This window comes from Ambystoma mexicanum, chromosome 6q (genome assembly GCF_040938575.1).
Source record: "Ambystoma mexicanum isolate Mex_15411 chromosome 6q, UKY_AmexF1_1, whole genome shotgun sequence".
In the NCBI taxonomy this organism is placed as follows: domain Eukaryota; kingdom Metazoa; phylum Chordata; class Amphibia; order Caudata; family Ambystomatidae; genus Ambystoma; species Ambystoma mexicanum.
The window spans coordinates 604,473,462-604,498,976 of NC_090937.1; the positions used below are offsets into that span (position 1 = coordinate 604,473,462).

Here is a 25,515-nt window from a genome sequence, read left to right on the forward strand (position 1 = left end):
TACGTTCCTATATGTTGTTGGGGGAGTGGGGGCTTGTGTACCGCTTGGTGGGTTGCATTTGGCTCAGTTAAAAGTTGCGATATGAGATTGTTTGAGGTTCGCATCTCACAGTTACAAAGTTTAAAAAGAAAAAGGAAATAAGGCCTGTCCTGACCCTACTTCCAAGGAGGTGGTGGTGTTCCCTATTCTACAAAATAAATGTACAAAGAACAAGAGCAGAACCTGTGCTCATTAGTAGATCTTACCATCAATTCAGTCCTCTGTCCCAAATCCTAATCTACCTATAGTCTGTCCCTACCACTATTACAAACACGATCGCAAACTTAACCTGAAAATCCGGCTCTCCCTAAGTGGTGGAAATGGCGGCTGGTTTCTGGAATCCACCAAAAACGAACTCTTGTCCCGGGCACTCTGCCTAGCTCTGCAGTTCACAAAAAGGAGTTAACCAATGTCTCTGTATTTCTCCTTCCCTTATAGGCTAACAGGTTCTCCATGTATCAGGTTGTCTGTATTTCCGTGACTGATAATATCTTTCTATCTTTCACCCCAATTTGGGGTATCTTTGGTTCCAATGGGGTTTCTGCTATTCAGTCTCTCAGCCCGTCGTGGGCTATTGGGTTTCTGACCCCTTTTGTAGGCTATTTTGGTTTTCAGCCCAATACCCCAGAAACCTGAGACTCGGTGGGACAGATAAACCCAAGGAAGCCAGCAGGGCCCAACAGTAGAAGAACAAATACAAGGGGAGCACTGAGGTACCCCCCCATCTGTACCAAGAGGGGAGAGACTCGCAAGTGGTCGAGCGGGATCAGAGAAATATCCCTCTATCTAAAGAAATGTGACATTTCGTTCTGGCTAGAACTGAAGACTTTTTTGTTTGAACGTGAGAAATTCTAAGGAATCTTGGATAAGATCGACCGGAACAGTTTTTTCTTTGAGAGAAACAGTTCTAACTTTTTCACCAATTGCTAACCATAGGATTTACACCCAGCAGGGGTTCCAGGGACAACCGGAGACATTTTTAAGGAGAACCATACCAGAGACTCTTCTGGGGAGAAACCAAGAAGGCAGGACACTCAACCTACTTTGTTAGGTTTTGTTAAGTGGTAGGGCCAGTTTAGTTGATCGGTTTGGAGCGAGGAATACTTCTGGTTTGGACCATCAACAAGCACCTTGGTTAAGTTTTGTTAGCAAGGGTACTCCCTTTTAGTGACAGGGTTAGTGAGGCGTTTTCTAAGAATTTAAATAAAACTACTTTTAAACATGTCCTCTGGTCCGAGTCCTCCTTCTGGCTCGCCACACTGTCTACATGCGTTCAGAAGGGCTCACCATGCTCCTGGTTTAAATATGCTCATTAACGGATTTATATTAAGTATTGTTTTTAACTGGGGACTAGAAAAGTCAGTCTGCAGACTGCTGTTTGTTTCCCACAATTCACTTTTATTATCAACCCTAATCCATGTATCCAAAGTGTCCAATACCATTGAACCTTGAATATATTATACTTTAATTAGCTCAAAAAGACACTTCCACATCGTACAATGAAAACATATTTTTAAGCGAGCCTGTAAATAAAGTTACAAAATGTGTCACAAATATACCTTACATTCATTAAAAACTGTAACATTGATAGTATTTCTTTGCCATACTGTCCTTTGTAAATTATGTTTTAAAGCAAACCTACCATGGATATAGTTGAAGCAACATTATTCGATTCCATTCCTCCTTTTATATTCAGCAATATTTTCATTGTGCTGTTTAAAGAGCTGAAACAAAGAAAATGTCTAATCAAGACCAAGTAAGGTAAATACATTTGTGTATATGTTGCAAACACCAACATAATAAACGCACAAAGCAGCTTCCTGGTAGTCAAGATGGAAGACTAAAGTTCACTATGCTATATAGTGCTCAGACGTATCAATCCTTACCCCTCATCCATTCCAACATAGACACTGAAACACCTTAAGTCATATTTGGTATGCTAAATGCGAAAGTTTAAAACACTATCCTAATAAAGGTCTATCGGATTCTGAGAACTGAATATCATGACTAACTGATCTGAAAACAAGTTAGTTAAGGTATACGTACATGATGGAAAAATTGTTAAGTGTACAGAAAAAGGGATGTGTAGTAGCTTGGTGATTTACACATCAAGTGCAAATGAGCGAACGCTGGTATGAGTACATGTGTGTATGGAGTGTTGCATGGTTAAGCATAGAACGTCAGTGGGTGACTACATAATGCAGCTTCTAGGAGTCCTGAGCCTGCAGGTGAAGAATAGACCTGACCTTACCTTTTGTGTCTACCTCATCTTTAGAGTTTCATGGAGGATGTTCAGTCCACTTAGATGTACAAGGCAAAACAATGAGAGGAACACAAACAATGCATCTCCCCTGAATGACACCTGTCAACTATCCAAAATGGACTATGGAACAAGTTCTGACTTACTCTCCTACAAACAGTGTTGCACCCATGAGCTAGCCTGATCTCTAGCATTAATGGCAACGATTACATCACTCAATGCTGCGATTCCGATTGACGCTCGTTCCATTTTCTCGACTGCCTGCATGAATTGCAAGGTGTGAGGCAGGCATGGTACCATGAAAGAAACAGACACAATGATTCAAGTTTATCAAATACTCTATTTTATTTAAAAAAGGGGGTTTGGTGACTGCATAACTTTCCCTACGCCTATAATGGGAGTAGTCTCGACCATGAACAAAAATAAAAAGTCCAAAGTCAGTCAAGTTAGTCAAAATGAAAGTCAGAAACTGACTGCAAGTATGCAGGCTGCTTGGATGTGTAAACTCATCCCAGGCTTCCTATTCTTCGTACATAGGTCACACAGGCGCTTTGAGGCGGCACCCTTACAAGTTAACGCATTATAAAAACTCAAACATTAATTTGCCCTTTAAGGATTTTGAGTAGGCAATTGTCATGCTAAGTCTCTCCCACTTTAGCATTGCTTACATTACCCTACAAGTGGAGAGCAGCATTGCAATATAAAGAGGTGTGTATGGGACATGCCTGGCACTTCTCATATAGCATTCGGGTAACTGGCATTCAGACCACTACAATTCTTTTCACACAATCTGTATCCTTTCCAAGTTCCATTGGGCGCAGACCTTAAAAAGTATATAGTTACTCTTGGTTATACAAAAATGGTTTCACCTGGCACTTGTATAATCGTACCCAACAAAAATAGGATGGGGGATGTTGCAAACAATCTTGTATACAATGCAAAATAATTGAGTCTATCTAGGTTCATGACATTTTATAAAACTGCCCACAATATCTTTGTGATGCTTTAAGTATGTTTTGATTGCTAAGTATTTTGGCTATATAAATATCCCATGAAGTGTTTTACTGCTATAATCCCTCACATTTTGCAGAGCCGTGCCAACTAGTACCGGAGGCTAGCCCAGGAGCTCAGGAGAGTGGTCGGTGGGGAGGAGGGATGGGCCTAGGTGAACACTCCTTGGGTGGAGAACAAATTAGCAACTTTCAAGGGGCGTGGCTTGCAGCCATGGAGTGAAGCTGCTTTTTGGAGAGGCTCCAGCATGATCCTTAAATAGAACGTGATCCTAGCGCTAAGAGAAGCGCTTTGTCCTACAAACTACTGCTCCTGGTGTCAGAGCATAGAGAGAGGAGGGAAGACCCAAAAAGGAGGCCAGCAAAAGCATAGTGGCGGCGAGCACAGGCCCCGAGATTCCAGCCCGAACTCCCCAAGATGCCGACTGCATCACTGATCTCCCTTGGCGGGGACACTGACCCGACATGCACAGCAGGCAGACATCAAGAGGTGAGGTGACTGTTGCGCACCATCCGGGACACCGGCATAGCATAACCTCCAAGGATAGCGCCTGGCACACATACCGAGGGGCGTGGAGACAGCAGACCTTCCTTGGCCCCCCCCTGTCCTCCACACCCCCGCCGTGATTGCATATGCGGTTGTAAGAGGGCACGACTATACTGCGAGGACCGTGTCGGCACACAGGAGCGAGTCGACAGGTGAACATCCACAAAGATTGGCTGCAGGTTGCCAAAAACAGCCCAGGGGGATACCACAAAGAGGCGCACGGGCTGGAAAGAGGCCCAACAGAACCTGAAAGCCGGTTCCTGCACAACAGACGCAGGTGAGCAGGGAGGATTGGTAGGCGACCCGTCCCACCGGCAGGCTACCATATACGCTGCTGACCCTGAGACATTTGTGCACTGAGCTAAGGGCAAGCTGAATCAGTGACCTACAATTGCAAAGTGTGGGACAAGTGGTGGCCTGCCCATCAAGAGCACACAGCGGCAGCCAAGGGGAAGACTGCTAGAATAGTGCAGTGATATCAGCGGAGGAGAGAGAACAAGGGGAGCTGCGTGGAACGTGATCAGAGGCGGCAGGCCTGACAGAAGAGCAGGCTACAGCCCACATGGTGGGGTAGAAGCAGGGGGAAGGAAAAGCCCTGCGCAACATCAGTGAGAGCGACCCATAACAGCCAAGCAAGCAGGGCACATGAAATACACCTCAATGGCGGAGAAAGGCCGGAAAGGCTGATAGTTATGGAGGCTTATACACAAAAAGAAGATGGTACTCCGAGACAACAGGGAGAACTAGCAGAGGCATCAATCAGCGCTGCAGGTCACCATGCAGGAGGAAGGTCCCATTCTGGCAGCCATTGTAGTGCTAAAAACTGCACTAGAATACAAAATTGACGTAGTGATAGTGGACGTGGGCCTGCTCTGAAAAGATGTTGGGGCACCTGCAGACCGCCTGGGCACAGCATACCCGGTGTGAGAGAACACCGCAAATATAGCCAGCACCCAGACAAGTGGCAGACCTGACAGACAAAGTGAGGTTCTGCAGCACCGTGTTGAAGACGCAGAAGGGCAAGCCCGATGAAATAACGTTAGAATACTTGGACTGAAGGAGAAGAAGGAAGAGAGAACATGCTACTGCAAGGGGTGGGCCCAGGCGTCTTAACACAGGGATTCGCAGAGCACACAGATCGCTGGCAAAGAGGCCGCCGCCAGGCGCTCCCGCAAGACCGATCGTAGCTAGGATCCTGAAATATAAAGGCAGAGAAACAGTGCTCGCCTTCTCTAGAAAAGGAGGGACCATCACAAGAGGATCCTCAAAATTAGCAATATATCCAGATTACACAGGCCTGGTCCAGAGACAGAGGGCAATGTTTGGCCCCAACCAAGGAAAGGTTGAGGAGAGCAAACCTACGTTACATGCTGATCGACCCCGCCAAACTGAAGATACTGCACAGCGGATGATCGCACTTCTTGGACAGCACAGGGGAAGTGCAATCTTGAATGGACGCATAGGGAATACCGCAGCTTCCGTGTAGAAACAACGAAGTGCCTTAATGGGAGGACGCCGGCATAGCATCGAACAGCCCCAGGGTGTTACTGCACTACAACAGACTGGAACATGAGGGCGAGAGTACATAGTGGGAAGGAATGCGGGGGCACAAGCACCGAGGCACCCCAACAGCAGCCATGTGCCCAGATAAAGGCTGACCTGGAAGTAGCCACAAGTCCCAGTTGAAACTTTGGATGTCAGTTTTAAGGCGTCAAGCTGCTGCGCGCTGCCTGAAGGAGAAGAGCCGGGAGCGGGAGAAGCAGCCGGGCCCGAGTGGGGACACTACTACTGCGCCATTCTTTGGTTTGTTAAAATTATTTTGGAGTATCGCAGAAGCACGGTTTGGGGGGGCGAGGGATGTGCGTGAGGGGGTAGTCGGTGCGAGACATTGGGGGAACAGATGGGTTAATAAACAAGTGGAACTACGAGCCGCTGGTAAGGCAGGAGGGAAATGTTGGGTTAAGGGACAGATTGAAGTGCGACGACCATGGTAGAGAGAGACAATACGCAGTAGTGGCCAGGATTAGAGGGTTTGACTCCCTTCAGGGTGTCGCGAGAGGGCAATGTGAAACGGGTGGCCCTGGTTTTGAGAATTGTTACGACTACTAACGGGCTGCGAGTGATCACCTGCAATTCAAGGGGACTGAACAATTACATCAAGAGACCGAGGATGCACGTATACCAATCAGGAAAGGCATTCAAGTGGCAATGCTGCAGGAAACACCTCACCACAAACAGACAAGCCATACTGGCCAAGAAATGAGGAGTCATTATTTGGGTGGCGCCTACTGTCCCCTTCCACCTAATAGAACATACAAAAGATAACGAGGGGAGACTGGTCCTAGTGCATGGGCTACTGGAAAACAGGGACATTTGCTTCATTAACACCTATGCCCCGAAACATGACACCACTACATTCTTTAAATCACTTTACACCAAGCTCCCTGCATACAGAGCATCCACATGGGTCTGGGGCGGAGACTTCAACTGTACTCTAGACCCTATCCTTGATAGGTCAGATGGGAAACACAAGAAGCCAGCGCTGCCAGCCAAAACCCTTGGCGCCCTTCTGCGAGACCTCAGTAGATGTCTGAGAGAAACACGTGATACTCCCACTTTGCAGCTCCACACGGGGTACATATGTGAATCGATTACATCTTCATCAGAAGTTAACACCTTGGCAAGTTTGCACAAACAGAGTACACGGCTAGGGTGCTCTCTGATCACGCACCACTAACAACAACATGGCAGGGCACACAGAGACCAAGAAAGCCCACCTGGAGACTGAGGGCGGAGGCACTACTGGATGACATCTTCAATGAATACCTGCGCAAACAGGTTCTAGATTACTTCGCCTCTAACACGGGCATTGTGGCACAGGCAAGCACCCTATGGGATGTGTTTAAGGTAGTCATACGAGGGGTGGTGATAGGGAAGACAGGAGGCCTTAGGAAATAATTATTACACAGTCCAGAAGTGATTGAGGACGACATAACGCTGAAGGATTACATGGGAGAGATGATAGCGGGAGAACCAGTGGAGTTGATAAAATTGAGGCAAAGGTGCATTGTTGAATGGGAAAGACTAGGCAGACTGGACTTCGCGAAATACACACAGAGACTGCAGGCATAGGGAGACAAACCTGGGAAACTAATCGACTGGTTATGTAAATGAGAGGAACCAAAGGACATAAGCGCCATAACGGTCAAAAGCGGGGAAATAGTCAGGACACAACTTGGGATCAATGAGGTGTTCGGCAGATTTTATATACTCCACGGACCGTGTGAAGCGGACCGGAATGTGGCAGATGGTCTGGCCCAACTGCATTTTCCACAACTGACAGATGCACAGGCCACTGAACTGGATGCCCCGATGACGGTAGAAGAAATCCAGGAATTAATTGGGAAACTCCTGATGGCTAAAGCTCCAGGACCAGATGGACCCCCAGGGGAATTTTAAAAAACATACATTGACACACTAGCCCTTAGACTGCTGGAGGTTTACACGGAAGCACACGACCGGGGAGTGCTGCCCAACAGCCTGAAAGAATCAATTATTGTACCAATCTTAAAGCCAGGGGAAAACCCTCTGAGCTACGGATCATACAGACTGCTGTCAATGGGGAATCAAGATTGCAAGATTCTGACGGAAGTGCTGGCAAATAGGCTCAAGAAAGCAATAGGAGGGCTGATACATGTAGACCAGACTGGGTATGTGTCCCTGGGCATAATACCTTGTGGAACCTGCGGAGGCTCCACCACGTCATAGACCGCACAAACCAGATGAAGGGAGACTACGCGATCGACTCGCTGGATTCGGTGAAGGCCTTTGACTCTGTTCGCTGGGACTGGCTTCTGGATTGCTTCAGGGTTGGCGGTGGGGGGGGGGGGGTGGTTCTTGTACCCAAGATGGGTTAAATTAATCTACTCCCTGCCCATGACGAGAGCCAAAACAGGCAGACAGGTCTCAGAAAACTGGGAGGTTTACAGGGGCACCAAGCAGGGATGCCCTCTGTCGCTGTTGCGATTTATTTTGGCGCAGGAGCCATTGGCTTTGTTCCTTAGGGGCGAGTACAGAGAAGCTGGGATAGCGATAGATGGATCAGTGCATTGGATTTCCCTGTACACTGATGACATGTTATTATATATAAGCTGACCTGAAGACAACCTGCTGTACCTCTTTGACATTATTGACCACTTTGCCACGCTCTCTGGGATCAGGATACACTGCGGGAAGTCTGGTTTGTTTCTGCTTGCGGACCTTAGGGGGCTCCGGGCGGCCTCAACTACTGAGCCTACAGTGGGAGACGAACACCTTTAGATACCTAGGTATTAATGTGTGGCATAGCCCTGAAGACATGCACAAGGATAACACTATGGAAGGGGTGCGGAACTCCATGGGGTTTTGGGAAAGACTACTTTTGAGGATCCTGGGCAGAGCTGCTCTTCTGAAGATGGTGGTGCTCCCCCGCCTCCTATACCATTTTAGTAATATTCCCTACAACATACCCAAAGCATTCTTTCAACATGTAGACGCGATAACCAGAACATTTCTGCGAGGAGGAGGGATGAGCAGGATTGCAATGAGCATCCACAGAGGGACCACAAGGGGTTCCATGTCATTTCATCGCGGGATGTTTTTTTGCTGGGTTTTTTACAGCAGATTTTTTTTTTTTAAAAAAAAAAACTCCATCGAATTTATTTTTTTTATTTTGGGGGGGTTACCCCCTGAAACCCCCCAACCCCGTTATTTATTTTATATCCCCGTACACCCACACCCAATTTATATAATTTTCTTAATCCCCCCACCCCCCAAAAAAATGCAATTTTTTTTTCGAAACAAAAACAGTAGTAAAAAACCACGCGAAAATACATCCGGTGAAAAAAGGAGGGCTGGATAAAAGTGCCACACTTTGAGTGCCATTACCTGGCAGGACAGCTACAAATTGTGGTGACCTGGCTGGGGGTTGATGCCTCACAGGACACGATGTTGCTGCAGCCAATGCTGAAGCGACACTTCCTGAAAGAGATCTTATGGGTAGAGGACACTCAACCAGACTCTCTGGGCTCCTGAAACTGGGAAGGGAAATATGGCGCAGGGTGTGGAAGTTCCTAGGCATATCGGAACCCTGCTCAGTGCACATCCCCCCGATAGGCGTCATCGGAGGATGGCAAGGAGCAATGGAACCGTACAGGCAACACTGGGAATGCATAGGGGTAGCGACAGTGGGGGACCTACTGCGAGACGACAGAATTGACTTCACACCCTAGTTAGCGAACACGACATCCACGAGGGCCAATTCCTACCACCGGTGAATGACTCAAAATTTAAGGAAATGGGAGAACCCACACACAAAGCTTGTGACAAACATAATAGACACTATTTATGACGTATCAGAAAAAGGGCACATGGTCTCCAGACTGTACGAGGTGCTCCTGGGAGGCGTAAGCGTGACAGGGCTGAAAGTGCATGGCAAATGGGGAAGGGCATTCACAGACACAGAATAGGGTAGGGTGCTTGCATACACTTAAACGGGTCTCTAGAAACGCCAGATTTAAAACGACCCAACTGTACTTAACACACTGGGCATATGTGACCGCACACAGGTTATCATACATAACTGGGAAGAGAGGCCATGTCGGCCCGAGGTGCACATGAGAAGGGGCAGACATGATGCATTTGTTTTGGATGAGGAAGCAGATTCAGAAATTCTGGAGGACGGTGATGAAGAAAGCAGAGAAGGGAGGCAACCAAATGCACTTGTGCCCCCCTGCCCTCCCAATACTGCCTCTTTGGGTTGTTTCCGAGGGGCAGGTGTCAAAATGCGCACATCGGCAAAATGAAAGACGATCTGCATACATGTGAAACGTAGGATAGCAATGGCCAGGAAAGCAGTGGAGGCCTGGTGGGCTGATCTGCCGAGATGGTCACTGGCGGAAACTGCAGTGAGGCACAGAGCCCTCAGGAGAGGAATGCACGAGAACTGGAGGCCTGGTACGCATTGATACAAAACATGTTTGCCCCGGATGAGGGAGAGCCCAGTGGGGATGAACATAATGAGATAAGGAGAAGCTAGTGGGTCTGCACCCCTGGGAACCTAACAATTGGTTGTGCAGGCAGGGGCTGGGAACTAGAGAGCAGCTGAACTGAAAGGGTGGAGGGGAACGAGACTAAGAAGAAGCACAATGCTCAATAGATTTGCACATGTTATATGCCCACAAAACTGTAATGATACAACTAAACTTGTCCTTGCAGAGTCACATCTGTACCTGTCCACTTGTTTGTTCGTTATTGGTTATCAATAAATAAACATTTAAAAAAAAGAAATTAGCAAATTTCAAAAATCAAGTCAGATGTTTCGGAGTAACAGTACAATGACGGGAATGTGACCGATTACATTATAGGATAGAATAGGAAATGCTAGTAAAAGTCTAAGAAACTGCACCGTTTATTTCTATGCTGAGGGCTATTCAATATAATCGGGTGTTCAGTGTTTACTGCCCCTAACATCCCCAGGCCTCTTGTTTAACTTATAATAGTGAATTGCAGAAGAGGGGCTCCTAGTTACAGGATAAGGTACTCCATCTGAGCATGGTTTCTATTAGCTTAAAAGTTGAATCTGTGACTTTCTCCTAAAGTGTTCCTTAAGAAACCTCGGTGAGGCTCTCATCGATTTTCATCTAGGATGTTGTGAAGAAGATTTGCAATACTTACCGTAAAAGCATTGCTGATGGTTGTATCTGCTTAGATTTACATGCTGTGCATATGGTCCGACATCCAGTGGTAACAGCGGAGTATTGCACCTTGTCTTTCGAGAATCGAAAGGTGACGGCGACATGGGCATGCCTGTAACACTATCCCTACGTGACATGTACTGTACCAAAGATCCCTCACGCGTCGAGGTCGATCCGATTGTATTTTTTCTGCCGAGAGGGAGCCTTACGACTATCGTGATGGAGTACAGAAAAGAGAGAAAGTGGTAAGACGTCTATGTTCCTTCCATCCGAGCGGGGAGGAAGGGTGGGCGCATGTGAATCTAAGCAGATACAACCATCAGAAATGCTTTTACGGTAAGTAATGCATATCTTCGGATGTTTTTTAATCTGCTTAGAATCACATGCTGTGCATAGACCAGCAAGAAGTACCCGGAGTTGGAGGTGGGTTGTGAGAAGGAACAGAAGTGAAAAGATGTCTTACTGCCTGTCCCACCTGAGAATCAGACCTAGAATGAGTGTCTAGGCAATAGTGTTTTGTAAAGGAGTGTACAGAACTCCAGGTTGCCGCTTTGCAAATGGACTCAAGGGGAACATGTGCAATGAATGCTATGACGCCAAAGTGCCTCGAGTATAATGTGCTCTAGGCTTGAAGGGCAGCTCTCTCTTAGCAAGTCCGTAGCAGAGTGTGATGCATTTGACAATCCACCTAGAGATAGTGGATTTGGAGACTGCGTCTCCTTCTCTTCCTGCTGGCACCAAAACGAAAAACTGATTTGTTTTTCTTAGTGGTCAGGTTCTTTCCATGTAGAACATGACAGCTCTGCATACATCCAGTGTGTGCAGGGTTCTTTCTCCCAGGCTTGAAGGATTTTGAAAAAACGTTGGTAGTTCTATCGACTGGTTCACATGGGACCTGGAAATGAATTTAGGCGCAAACCTAGGGTGAATGCGCAGAACCACCTTATCTTTGTGAACTGTTACAAAGGGATCTAGGATTGAAAGTGCTTGTAGTTCACTTATTCTCCTAATGGAGGTAATAGCTATTAAAAAAAGCAATCTTATAGGAGAGGCATTTAAGACTTACTTTGTGCATGGGCAGTCTTCTTGCTCGTGGAGGTCTGAATGTTGGGGACTGGTTGAACTCTACAGTACCCGTGGGCCACGGTCTTTAGCACCATCTGGTCATTAGCCTCTTCAGGTCATTTTGAACCTGAGGCCGGGGAGCCTCTAGGGGTAGAGACCCAGCCCCTTCCTTTGCCACAATGCTGACCCCTTTGGGGATACGGGGTAGTGTATCCGCCGTTTCCCTGTGGAGAGTTCTAATTGTTTCCAGAGGAGTATTGTTGTTGAGGGAAGCGTTGGCCACGAAAAAGCTGTTTGGACCCAGATCCTCGTCTTGTAGAGGGTATTTGTGCAATTTGGTCCAGTGTTTTCAGTGTGTCGTGCTCTTTTTTGTAGTCTCGAGGGCCTCATCGACGCCTTCCCAAACAGGTTGTATTCCTCCACAGGTTTATTTATAAGTGACGCTTGCGTCTCTGGCTTGAATCCAGAGTTCCGTAGACACACATGTCTCTTCAGGAGTGTACAGCACCGTACCCACGGGGTGGCCTGCCAACATAACACGACCGGCTGTACTGCAACAAGCATTGTGCCGGACGCAGAAGGTGCAGGGGAGGTCGAGCCCCCCCCCCGGGACTAAGCGGGTGGCGCTCCCGGGGGAGGCACGGAGTGCAAAGAGGGAAGTCCCAGCACCCTGCCACAACAGTGGGCCGCCTTGGGGGACAGGAGCCTAAACGAGCGCGATGGCCTGGAAATAGGGCATGATGGCTGCAAAGGCGAGTGTGTGACCGAGCGAGCAGCCCCAATGAAGTAAAAATAATGCACCAAATGGGAGATGAGCTGTGGATGACTTGCTGAAGCAGCGTGAGGGGGAGGCTCTGCCCTTTTCGGATTGTTTGCCCAGAAACACAGGTGTGGAGACGCCGCACCGGGTGCACACACAGGCATTGAGCACAATGTCCTGGAATCCTTTGTTCACCCACAGGGCACATCTTTGAACGGACATAGGCTGTGGGCGAGTGGTAGCCAGGCCGCACTGCAACACACTGGGTCCAGGAAACAAGGGCGCCAAACGCGCAGGACCACACAGGAAGTCATCATAATGCACAGAGAGGATAAACCCAGCTGAGGCACCTGAAGCTGCACCACAATCACAGACAGCCTAGGGAGGCAGTGAGGGACCACCCCACTTCCAGAAGCAGGCAAGTAGGGGACCTCGCCGAGATACACCACGGCACCCGCAGCACTTCCCCGAGACATCCCCACCGGAGCCTTGCCGCACAAGACTGTAGCCAAGCAGAAGGAGTAGAAACAGGACGAATTAACCTGGGCAGCACCACAGCGAACTAGCCTAAAGGAGACAATAGCCTGGGATAAAGACAACAGTGCTGGAACACCTGGAGGAGACAGCAGTAAGCCCACACAGGTAAGGCTGAGAGCGTGATAGCAGCAAAAGGCCGCACCATCCGGAGCTGGGGGCACGTTCACCTTGAACTGCGAAAGACATGACAACTAAGCTGAATAAAACAAAAAGGGAAGCAATCCACGATGGAGGACTTCACAAAAACCCTGCAAACAAAGGAAGGTGCTAGAAGCAAGGATATAAGTGCCCAGCTGGACGTATCCCCAGCGCGAGGAGACCGGCAAATCCTGGAAGCCACTGTAGACCTAAAAGCTGCTTGGGAAACTAAACGAAGCCACCATGACCACATTGAAAGTGGAGCTGGAATCTAAAATTGACGCAGTACAGATAGATCTAAACCTCCTGAGACAAGATGTAAGGGCAATAGCAGACCGCACAGGAGAACTACAAAAAGAAGTGGAGGCCAACACAGCAGCCTGCGCCTCGCACGCTTCTGAGATCCACATGCTACACCAGCAGGTGGGCAACCTGGAGAGCAGGGGCGAAGAGGCTGAAGGACGGGCACGCAGAAACAATATACGTATTGTGGGGCTCCCGGAGGGAGAAGAGGGATCGAACCCCACGGAGTACATTGAATCCATGTTGCTGCAAGAAATAGAAGGGGGAACACTCACCCAGGGATTTGCAGTGGAAAGAGCAGAGCCTTGGCAAGGAGGGCCCCCCCCAGGAACTCCCTGAGAACCATCTGCAACAGAGAAAGGATCTTGGAATACTTTCGCAAGGGATGCACGATCCGAAGGTCATCCGCCTCAATTACAGCATACCCTGACTATACACTCCAGGTGCAACAACGGCGACTCGACTTCAGAACAGTAAAGAGGAGGCTGCGGGAGGCGGCCCATAGATCCATGCTGATGTATCCGGCGAGGCTGAAGGTGTTCCACAAGAACAGGACACTATTCTTTGACACCCCAGAGGAGGCATCGGATTGGCTGGATGCACAAAATTGCCCGGAAGGGAAGGAGGGCCAGAAGGAAAGCGGCACAGAGAAATGATACAGAGACTTCGGAGAGCGAGGTGCTGTATAAAATGTGAAAATGGGACTTCACTATAGCCGTGTTACTCAATGGGAAGACAAGGAACAAGTTACTTACCCGTAACTGTTGTTCTCCAGCATGGGTCTGGCATGGATTCACATGCTCATGAATATTCCCCTTCGTCAGGCTGGGAATCCTCGTTAAAGAAAAAAAATCAGTTTCAGTTTCGTTTCTGAAGTGTCTTTCTCCTAATAAACAATCACTGATATCTGGGTCATACTGCCCCCAGCCAATGACTGCCCTCTACCTAAGCCCCTCCTCTGGCAGCCATCTTCAGATTTGGTAGCACGTAAAGTGGCAGTAGGACCAAGAGAAGAGCCGCAGAGGGGTAGGAGGGAGGGTTCGCATGTGAATCCATGCCAGACCCATGCTGGAGAACAACAGTTACAGGTAAGTAACTGCAGCATGGGGTCTGGCATGGATTCACATGCTCATGAATACAAGAATACATAGCAGTACACACATGCACAACCACTGGAGGTGGTAAGGCTCAACATTAAGCATCTCTTAAATCCTCATCAGGCCCACCTTCAGGCGAACAGGTTGCACAGCACTGCCTGGCCGACTCTGGACTCCTTCCTGGAATCCTGGTCGACGCAGTAGAATCTCGTGAAGGTGTGCGTCAACCTCCACGTAGCAGCCGTGCAGATGTCCAACAAGGCCACACCAGACAAGAACGCCGTGGTAGCAGCGATCGCTCTGGTTGAATGGGTTCTCGGACGGCCGGGCAACGGTTGGTTTGCCAACCGGCGACAGTGCATGATGCAGCGGAGAGCCATCTGGAAATGGAAGCCTTTGAGAGAGCCTTCCCTTGGTTCACAGGTCCAAAGTTCACTAACAGCTGTGATGTCTTCCAAAGGGTCTTCCTGCGGTCCACGTAGAACTTCAGCGCTCTAGCCACATCCAGCGAGTGCAAAGTCCTCTCAGCCGGCGACGAAGGTGACGGAAAGAAAACAGGTAACACCAAGGGCTCGTTGAGATGGATGTCCGACAGTACCTTGGGCATGAAAGAGGGGTGCGTCAGCACTACCCTTGTCTCGTGGAACATCCGGTATGGAGGTTTACAGGAAAGGGCCTGGATCTCGCCCACTCGTCGTGCAGAGGTGATGGCCACAAGAAACGCTGTCTTCCACGATAGGGACTTCAACAGTGCTGAGTATAGAGGCTCGAATGGCCACCCCATGTGCCTCCTCAGCACCACATTGAGCTCCCACGCCGGGGCCTGAGCCTTCACCGGCGGGAATGACGTGAACAGTCCTTTCATGAACTCCTTCACCAGGCGATGGGACCACAGATATGATCGCCCCGGATTTCTGGTGTAGCAGGAAATCGCCGCTAGATGCATCTTGATGGAGGCATGAGCTAGCCCCGCCTTGGCCAGCGACAGTAGGTACGGCAGCACTTGAGGGGCCGTAATCCACAGAGGGTTAATCTTCTGTGCACGACACCAGACAGAGAACCTCTTCCATTTGTGTCCATAGCACTTGAGAGTCGAGGACGCCCTGGCCTTTGCAAGCACCTCCTTGCAGTCCTCCGTGATACCGTACCCTCCAAAGGAGCCAGGCCTGCAAATTCAGCGACCCCGGGTCATGATGGAGGATGGCGCCCCCTTCTCTAGCGAGAAGATCCGCATCCGTCGGCAATTTGACTGGGGTGGGGGGGGGGGGTTGTCGCTGACATGTCCGGGAACCAGTTCTGCCTCGGCCACGCCGTGCAACAACGGTCATCCTGCACCGGGACCGTCTGAGTTGATTGAGGAGTCGAAACGGCAACGGTGGGAATGCATACAGGAACAGGCCGTCCCAGGGGAATGAGAAGGCACCGCTCATGCGCCCCGGCAGGGGAAACCTGCTGGCAAACCTCCGGCACTTGGTGTTCGTCGCCGTCGCGAATAGGTCGATCTGGGGATTGCCCCATCGTTGGAATAGGAGATCCACTTGACCCTGCCGCAGTTACCACTCGTGGCACTGGCGCAGCTCCCTGCTGAGTGAGTCGGCAATGGTGTTCTTTATACCTGCCAGATGGAAGGGTACCAGAAACATCCCCTGGGCGAAGGTCCAGTGCCACAGATCCTGGGCCTCCTCGGATAGGGCTGGGGATCTGGTGCCTCCCTGCTTCCGGATGTAGAACATCGTGATGGTGTTGTCGGTGAAGATCCTTACCCCCTTGCCCTTGAGGGATGGGAGGAACGACCTGAGGGCCCAGAACACGGCTCGGAGCTCCAGGACATTGATGTGTAGTGACCTCTCCTCCAGGAGCCAAAGGCCTCTTGCGTGGAGATCTCCGGTGTGCGCTCCCCATCCCTCCAGGGAGGTGTCCGTCGTCACTGTCTCCTGATGTGCCGGGGTCTGGCAGTCCATGCCCGCCACCAGATGCGCGCGGGTGCCCCACCACGGTATCGCTTGGCGGAAGGTCTCATTGAGTGAGATCCTGTCTTCGAAGTTGCCCGCCGCTTGCCTCCAACGGGCGTTGAGGAACTCTTGCAGTGGACGCATTCGTAGCCTGCACAGGCACACGAGGTAGATGCACGCGGACATCATGCCGAGCAGGGACTTGATGGACCTCACCCTGGCCACGTCCATGGTCAACAGCCGTTGCCCCTTGCCCAGGATGGCCTTCGTCCTTTCCTCCGACGGAGAAGTCAATCGCGCCACTGTGTTGAGCCTGGCTCCCAGGAACAGGGCGACTTGCGACGGTACCAAGTGGGATTTCGCGGAATTGATCGAGAATCCCAGATCTGTGAGCAGTTGGACGGTCTTTGCTGTGTGCACGACAGCGAGTTCTCTTGTCTTTGCTCAGATGAGCCAATCGTTCAGGTAGGGGTAGACGTGTATCCCCAGCAAGTGCAGCTGTGCCGCCACTGGTGCCAGGCACTTGGTGAACACCCTGGGTGCCGACTTCAATCCGAAGGGAAGGGTCTTGAACTGATAGTGTCGCCTTTGGACCACGACTCGCAGAAACTTTCGATGTCCTTTTAGAATGGGGATGTGAAAGTAGGCATCCTCCAAGTCCAGCGACTATAGGAAGTCGCCTCCCTCCAGCTGTCCCAGCACGTGCTGGAGGGTGACCATCCGGAACTTCTGGGACTCTATGTACTTGTTTAGACGATGAAGGTCCAGGATGGGTCGCCAACCGCCAGTCTTTTTTTTCTTACGAGGAAGTATCGTGAGTACACTCAGGAGCCCCGGAGCCTCTTTGGGACGAGTTCGATGGCTCCCTTTTTTAGCATCGCTCGTACCTCCAGTAGCACTTGAGGGACGTGGTTTTCCTTCCTGGCCACAGATGGAATACAGGGACACTTCCTTAGAAATTCCAGAGTGTGCCCGCAAGCCAGGGCATCCAGCACTCAACGGTCGGTGGAGATGGACTCCCACACGCTGACGAATCTCGCCAGCCGGCCTCCCACCGGGGTGCTCAGGTGGGGGCCCAACGCTACGGCCGGTTCAGTCCTGCTTGGCCGTGGCCTTGCCGCCCTGGCCTCCTTGATGGCGACGAGATCCTCCTGTCTTGCCGCGTCCTCTGTAGGCCTCCTGCGACGAGGAGTGGGCCGCCTGGCGGTACGACGAGGAGCCGCCGCGTCCTTTGGAGGCCTCTTGCTTGCCTCCGGTGTTCCGAAAGGACAGCCGTCGCTGTTGAAGAACACCCAAAGCCCAAGCCGTCTCTGTGTCTGCCTTGATGGCCTGCAGTGACTCGTCCACGGTCTTGCTGAAGAGGTTGTTCCCGTCGAAGGGCATGTCCAGAACCCTGGTTTGAACGTCCTGGCGGAAATCGGTCGCCTTGAGCCAGCGGCACCGACGAAGGCAAAAGCTGTTGCCCATCTGGTGAAAACCGGTGTCAGCAATGTCTGTGGCCACCATAATGGCGTAGTCCGAGGCCACTTTGCCTTCCTGTAGGATCTCCAGGGCCTCAGCCCTCTTGTCGTCCGGGAGGACGTCCAGCAGGGGAGCGATCTTAAACCACAGCTCCCTGTCGTAGCGTGCCACGATCGCGAGGGCGTTGGCCGCTTTAATCGTCGTCGTTGACGAAAAGACCCGCCGTCCCATGGCGTCCAGTTTCTTCCCCTCGCCGTCCGGCGGGGAAGTCGAAGTTGAAGCCGTCACTCCCACCGCTTTCTTCTTGGCTGCCACCGAGACGACTGAATCCGGGGACGGCTGAGCCCTAACTCACATGGGGGCGGAGTCCGGGACCCGGTACTTCTTCTCGTACCAGTCCCTCTTAGCAGGAGCCGTGGACGGGTTCTTCAGGAGCGTCAGCCCCTCGTTCCAGATGTCGTCCAGTAATGGAACAGAGAGGACCGTCTTCCTCTTGGACTCACGCCATTGGTAGAAGAACCCTTCCTCCTTCTGCTCTTCAGGGCAGAGCTGGAAAAGCTCAGATGCCCTGGCGATCATGGCGTGGAAGGAGCCAATTTCGTCAGGCGGGGAGGCCCGAGGGGGTGATGAAGGAAGGTCCATTCCGTCGTCCCCACCGTCGTCATCCGTCGCCATCTCCGTTCCCGTCTCATCCCTCGGACCCGGGGATGGAGAAGAAGGAAGTGAAGTCCGTGAAGGCTGAAAGGGAGGGGGGGGGGGGGGGGGAAATTCTCCTCTGCTTGCTTGGTGGACTTTGACAGTCCAGGCTCCACTGGATCGTCCGTCGGGGGTAAGAGCAACCTTGTCCTTATCCCGTACACAAGGCCTGAATCGCCATCAAGATCGCCCCAGAGTTGTCTTGTGGCATAGGCACCGGCTGCAACGGAAACAACGGTTGGGGAGCAGGCTCCGTCCCCTCCACGGCTTTCGGTTCCTCGTCGGCACCGCCGTCGCTTTCTTTGTCCGCCTCGTCGGGATCCCTCCCGTATGACCGGGCCTCCTCGAACTTCTTGTTCAGGATCCTTGCGACGCCTGCCAGCTCCTCTTCAGAGGCTGAGTCTGTGTCCGTAATGGCCACCGGGGCCCCACCTCTTTTTGCGCCTGGGGTTTCACGGGGGTCTTATCGATGGGCTGAAAAGAGCATTCCCTCCGCGGTGGCAGGGAAACTCTAGGCCCCAAGGTCACCTCCACTGGGGTAGCCTCTGCAGGCTTCGCCAGGGATGCCACGACTCCCACGACTCCCGGGTGAATCAGGGCCTTTATGACCTTGGGCGCGCCTGAGGCCTTCACATTGGGGGGGGGGGGGTGAGGGTCACTGCCTCGCTCCCCCTCGGTTGTCTCCGTCGGGGAAACTGGGACTTCTCCCAACGTTTACCCGGGTTCTCCGACTTTCTCTTCCCCGAGCCAGAGCTTTGGCTCGTGGTTGATGGCGTCTGTGATAATGCGCCCTGCCTGGCAGCCGAGGAGCCTGACCGGTCAGCGTTCCCAGTGCCCGAAGACTTGCGGTGCTTTGCCTTCTGTTGGGCCCCCGTCGCCGGGGCACCCTCAAAGGTCTTAGAAGACCACTCAGACTTCTTCTCACCTGCTGCTGGGCTTTTCCCTTCCAGCCAGTTGGTGAGGCGGAAACGACGATCCTTCATAGTCCGTTCAGACATATTCTTGCAAAACGCACAGTCCTTTTCCACGTGTGTTTTGTCTTCGTGAAGGCAGTAGAGGCATCGGGAATGCTCATCCTCCTTGAAGACATTCTGTAATCCACATCCAGGGCAGCCCCTGAACAGCTTGGATCTGGGCATCGTGTTTACTTTGTCCTGGGCCATGTCCACGTGGGGTAGGCCTCAAAGATCTTCCGGAATCATCCAAGAAGTGAAACTCGACGAAAATTTCACCCTTGAGAGGCGTAGAAAATTCCGAAACGGGTCCCCGTTGATCGGAAGTAGAACCTGTGGTGCTTGAGGCTCGATTGACTGAATAAAAGGGGTTAAACTCTTAAAAAAAATAAAAAATCGCAAAACGCAGTAAAAGCTCGAGAGCTATAGCACAAGGACTCCCAACACTTTAACATGCAGTAAAAAATCTGAAGATGGCTGCCAGAGGAGGGGCTTAGGTAGAGAGCAGTCACTGGCTGGGGGCAGTATGACCCAGAGACCAGTGATTGGTTATTAGGAGAAAGACAGTTCAGAAACGAAACTGAAACTGATTTTTTTCTTTACCGAGGATTCCCAGCCCGACGACGGGGAATATTCATGATCATATGAATCCATGCCAGACCCCATGCTGGAGAAGTAAAATGTGGCACATAACAGGGAGATACAGAGCACCCAATCTCACACCCCCTTAGATAGGTTAGTTGAGTTACCAGTAGAGCGGTAACCTCCTGCTGGGTTCCCGGTACCGGCCTAGCTGGACGGGACCAAATGCGGGATCGCCTGAGATCCAGGGATGGAGCTGGGCAGCAGTTGGGGAGTTTGTAGTGATGGTTGTTAGGGAACGATCATGCACCCGCGTGCCTCTACGCATGATCCACGCCAAGTATTCTCGGGTTGAAGGATATGGAGGGAAGAGACAGGGAAGCGGATCTAAAAGATAATGGTTGACCTCAGAATAATAACCTGGAACGTCAGGGGACTTAACACCTACCTGAAGAGAAATAAGGTGATGTACTTGAGAAGGCAAAATGTAGACATAGCTCTGTTTCAGGAAACTCACCTCACTTGAAACACTTGTGTATAGGCGCGTTACAAATGCCATATCATATCACTAAGGAGAAACAGGCGGTAATTAAGAAAAAGTGGAGAGGGACTACTATAGGAGCAACTTATTCATCATACGCTAGGGGGGTGATCATTAAAGGTGCCTTTCCAGATACTACAGACCACGGTGGAACTGGATGGGAGGATGGTAGCGCTCTGGGGGCTTTTAGAGAACAGAGAGCTAAGCATCATAAACACATATGCCCCCAACCAGGACACAGTGACCTACTATAGAACATTATATAGTAAGATCGTCCCCCACACAGGAGGAACGATCATATGGGGAGGGGATTTCACCTGTACGCTAGACCCTAAACTGGATAGATCTGATATGAAACTAGATAAAACCACCCCCGCAGCAAGAGCAGTACGAGCCCTATTAAGAGACTTTGGGTTAGAGGACATTTGGAGGCGGCAACATCTGACAGAAAGACACTACTCACACTTTGCGGCCCCACATAATCTGTACACGAGGCTGGATTACGTATTCGCCACCCCCGAAATAGCGGAGGAAGCGGTGGGTTCAGAATACAAAGCGAGGATACTATCAGACCACTCCCCTTTGGTCCTGGAGTAGCGACACCAGCCCCCCCAGAGCCAGCATCCCAACATGGAGGCTTAGGGCCGAGGCACTGATGGATACTACATTTCGAGAGGACCTACGGGAAGAGATAATCGGAGGCAGCAATACAGTGAAATAGGAGTGTGCATCCTAGGGGGACCGCACCTGATAACACTGTATGCAGACGATAAGCTCCTGTACCTGTGATACCCGGAATAGAACCTGCAATACATCCTAGAAGTGATGGAGCGCTATGCGGCTCTCTTTGGGATAGCGGTCAACCCCCCCCCCCCAAAAAAAAAAAACACAAGCATGTTCCCCTTGGGTAGATACAAATGCATACCACAGAAAAACCTACCCACCCTGTAGATAGCTTGGCAGACCAGATCGTTCAGATACCTGGGGATCAATATTTACCACACAGTAGCAGATGAGCATAAGTATAACACAGAGAAAGCAGTGGAGGGCATCAATAATAGTATGGAGTTCTGGGCAAAGCTCCCCCTGGCCATGGTGGGGAGGGCAGCCTTGCTTAAAACGGTGGTCTTACCTAGGCTACTAAATTTTTTCACAAACTTCTCACACATGGTGCCCAGGTGCTTCTTCGCCAAACTACACAGCCTGTGCAGAGGTTTCCTATGGCACAATACTAGAAACAGAGTGGCCCTGTGGAAACTACAGAATGCGTACGATAGAGGGGGGATAAATCTACTGAACTTTGAGATATACCACCTGGCAGCGCAATTACAATATGTAGCCAGGTGGTTAGCGGAAGACGAGACAGCAGAATCCAGGCTGTTGAGAGATGAGAGTGCCCCATACTTACTACGTGAACTAATATGGCTACCCAAGTCAGAGATACAGGGGAAACCGAGATTACTAAAACTGGGCTTGTAAATTTGGCATAAAGCGTGCCGAGCCATGGGAGGCGCTGTGTGGCGCAGATGACCAACTAAGGAAAGGAATCCAGAAATATTGAGAGCCAGTGGGCCTAGCTACCCTGGGGGATATCTGGCAAGATGGGGAGGCCCTGGATTTTCAAACGATAATGGACGGAACCGGGGTACCTGCGGGACAGCATATTACATATAGTAGAATAGTCAAAAGGGTGAAAGAAACGTGTTCTGAAATAGTGCTAGCAGAACAACCGGATACAACCATTGAAATGATGTATGACATGTCGGAGGGAGGGCATGAAATATCCTGGATATACGAACTAACAATGTCAAGAGTGGGGAAAAAGAGCCGCTCAAACTGAGGTGGGACTGGGAGGAGGCAGGAGAAACTATGCAGGATGGGCAATGGGAGAGAGCCCAAAGATAGCACAAGAAGGTGTCTAGAAATGCAAGGCTACAACAGATACAACTATATGTCACCCACAGAGCATACATGACCCCCCAAATGATTGCAAAATTCGGAAACGCAGAAGCACAAAAATGCCCCAAATCTGAAGAGGTGGGAGCAGGGATGATCCACATGTTCTGGGCATGCCCGGAGGTTGGGAAATTCTGGGGGGAGATTAAGCGCAAGCTATCTGAAAAGGGGATAAACTAGATGTGGAATTCATATGGGCATGCATGCTGGGGGGATTCACCAGGCCACGCACCTTGAGACACGCAAGTAAACTCAAGGACCTAGCATACATCCTGGCCAAAAGGAGAATTGACATGAGCTGGAAAGCCGCCCATAGACCCAGACTAGAAGTATGGTGGAAGGACCTCCTAAAATGGACGGAAGCCGAGACAGTGGTATGGTATGAGGCGGCTAATAGAGGGGAAGGTGAGGAAATGGGACCACTGATAGAATGGAGACAAATGATAGCCTTGTTGTATGGGTCCACCAAGGTGACCCCAGTGACGACAACACACCCGAGAATGAGAATTAATCCTGGGCAATGAGAGCCAGAGGCATAGGGTGGAGAGCTCGAGTTTTAGGGCAAGGGAAGGGGGAAGACAAAGGAGAAATATGTATTGTATGATGATACCGGTAACTGAAAATGTCGGGAGTGAAAGTTATGGTTTGTTTGTTGTAAAAACCAATAAAAACTATTTTTATAAAAAAAGTCTATCACTGTACTTGTAAATTGAAATTGTCACAAAGAGGTACAGGAGAGAGAAACTGCCTACCTCCTCTCTGAGGTCATGCTTTGTGATCATGCCGTTTGGGTGCGACTATACACATTCCTTACTTCTCATCGTCTTTTTTCCACTTGAATTAAGCGCGAGTCGCTTGATGACGTTGGATGTTTATATCCGATGTCATCACGCTCACGCGACTCCACGTCAGAATGCTCTTTTACATTCCCTTCTGGCCCGCGGCTTTCCATATTCGGGATCGCGGCCATGCTCTGAAGGGCTACTGTTACACTAGACTGCAAAGGTAGGCACTGGCCGTATTATGACATCTATTGCACCTATTCCGTAGTGACCATTAGATTACTTTTAACGCATTCGCCCATTAATGATCTGGAGACGGGGCCGAATAGCGAGAACGTCCACCATTGAACTGAAACGCATTAGCATTTACTTAGATTGCTTCAGAGACTTTGTGTGTTCAACTGTACTTCGTAAATCTTTGATTTACAATGTGCAATTACTAAATTACATGCATTTACACCTATGCAGGCAGGCCATCACGTAAAGTGCGATATATATCATCTGGATGCGCACTCTCCCAACTACCTGAACTCCCCATCGGGAGCCTTAAGGTAACACCTTTTTGGTACTTATCAACATAAGCTTCCACTGCACAATCATATTTGCTGAATAGATTGTAAGTACAACATATTTTCTTACAGATCTTATCTGCCCATCGAATTTGGCAAGGACAAATAAAGGAACAAAGGACAATTAGTGAATGCACATTGCGGCATTTAAAGCAGTAGATTTAATCCATGTATACACCAGCACCCCAAGTGGAGGTAGACGGTCTCTCTCTTCTGTACCTCTTTGTGACAATATCACTTTACAAGTCCAGTGATAGACTTTATTCTAAGCTGAACCATGTCTTTTTGCAGATAAAGTGTATACTCGATATACACAAACAGTACGCCAGCTATCTACGTCACACGATTACGACCATTTTTCTATGGTAGCTCGTCACTCACAATTTTGAGTTGGTTACCAGTTCACCCTAAGAGGTATGTTCCATCCCTTAACATGACATATCTTAATTTGACAACTCTCAATCCGATTGTCACGACATTTATATGAATGTTCTTATTAACATTTTAGGTGATTAGATTTGAGGATCAGCCATTCCGGTCAAGAAAAGTTCTTCTACTTTAGAATTCACACAAGTGTGCATGAGCTGGGGCACCTATGAGAGGTAGGGTTTCTCCTTAATCTGGAAGCATAAAGCTCTTGATTAGTGATAATTCTATTGATATATATCCATTTGTTTTATATCATACAGATACCCGAGATTTATTTTCAGAACATACGAATTCATCAACAAGTAACTAATCCTGATGAAGGAAACTTCGAAACGCGTTGAGGTTTAATATGGACAACTTCTGATATTGACAAATAACCACACACAAAACATTGCATCAATATGAAAGGAATATTGTAACTTTGGTTGTGGATTTCAAATGTTGTTCTCTTTTGATTACATTATTTTCATTACTAAAATTGTACTCTAATAATGGATTGTAAATATTGAATACCCGTGACGGATACATTCCCTTACATAACAATTGCATTGGATACTTGTGAGGTCCACTCGTGGACCCAAAATAGATAATATTCCACCTTAATTATGGTCTTACGTATGATCGAGACTTAGTTCAGTCTAACACAACATAAGTAAAAATTGCTTAACTATGGTTTGTCTTTGTACAATAATCCGAGTGCACAGGGAACGTGAGTGATCCACAGCCCGTGGACACTTTTCTTTGTAGAGAGGCGAAGACCAAAGGGAAAAGTGGAAGGAAAGAGAAAGGCATTCTCAGATTATAAGAAAAATGTCCAGCCCGACCCCACTCTCCCAACTGTGTAGGTTGGTAGAAGGCCCGAAAGTAACCGCAAACCCGAAAGAAAGTTGAATAAGTGAATAGCAAAGTATGTGCACTCTAAATATGCCAAGAGGGCAAACTAGGGAGAATAAGAAACTACAAGTACCAAGAGGCATTGGTGTTGTAAGATAAGAGATTGTGGATTGTAGCATTTTTTTTTAAAAAGAGGGTGAAGTGGTCGCCCTGGCCCCTCGAATCCCAGGTCGATGGTCGCTCCTCTCCCTGGATGAACACCAGGCCTTT

General features: G+C 49.6%; 1 long non-coding RNA gene across 1 annotated transcript in view; it reads right to left on the minus strand.

Moving 5' to 3' along the window:
* Positions 1-1,729: 1,729 nt before the first annotated feature.
* LOC138516165 (uncharacterized) overlaps positions 1,730-25,515 on the minus strand; it is a 136,664-nt gene continuing 112,878 nt past the window's right edge. Inside the window, exon 4 of the long non-coding RNA XR_011282242.1 lies at positions 1,730-1,763. This is a non-coding gene — a long non-coding RNA (uncharacterized lncRNA). The remainder of the gene's footprint in view (positions 1,764-25,515) is intronic.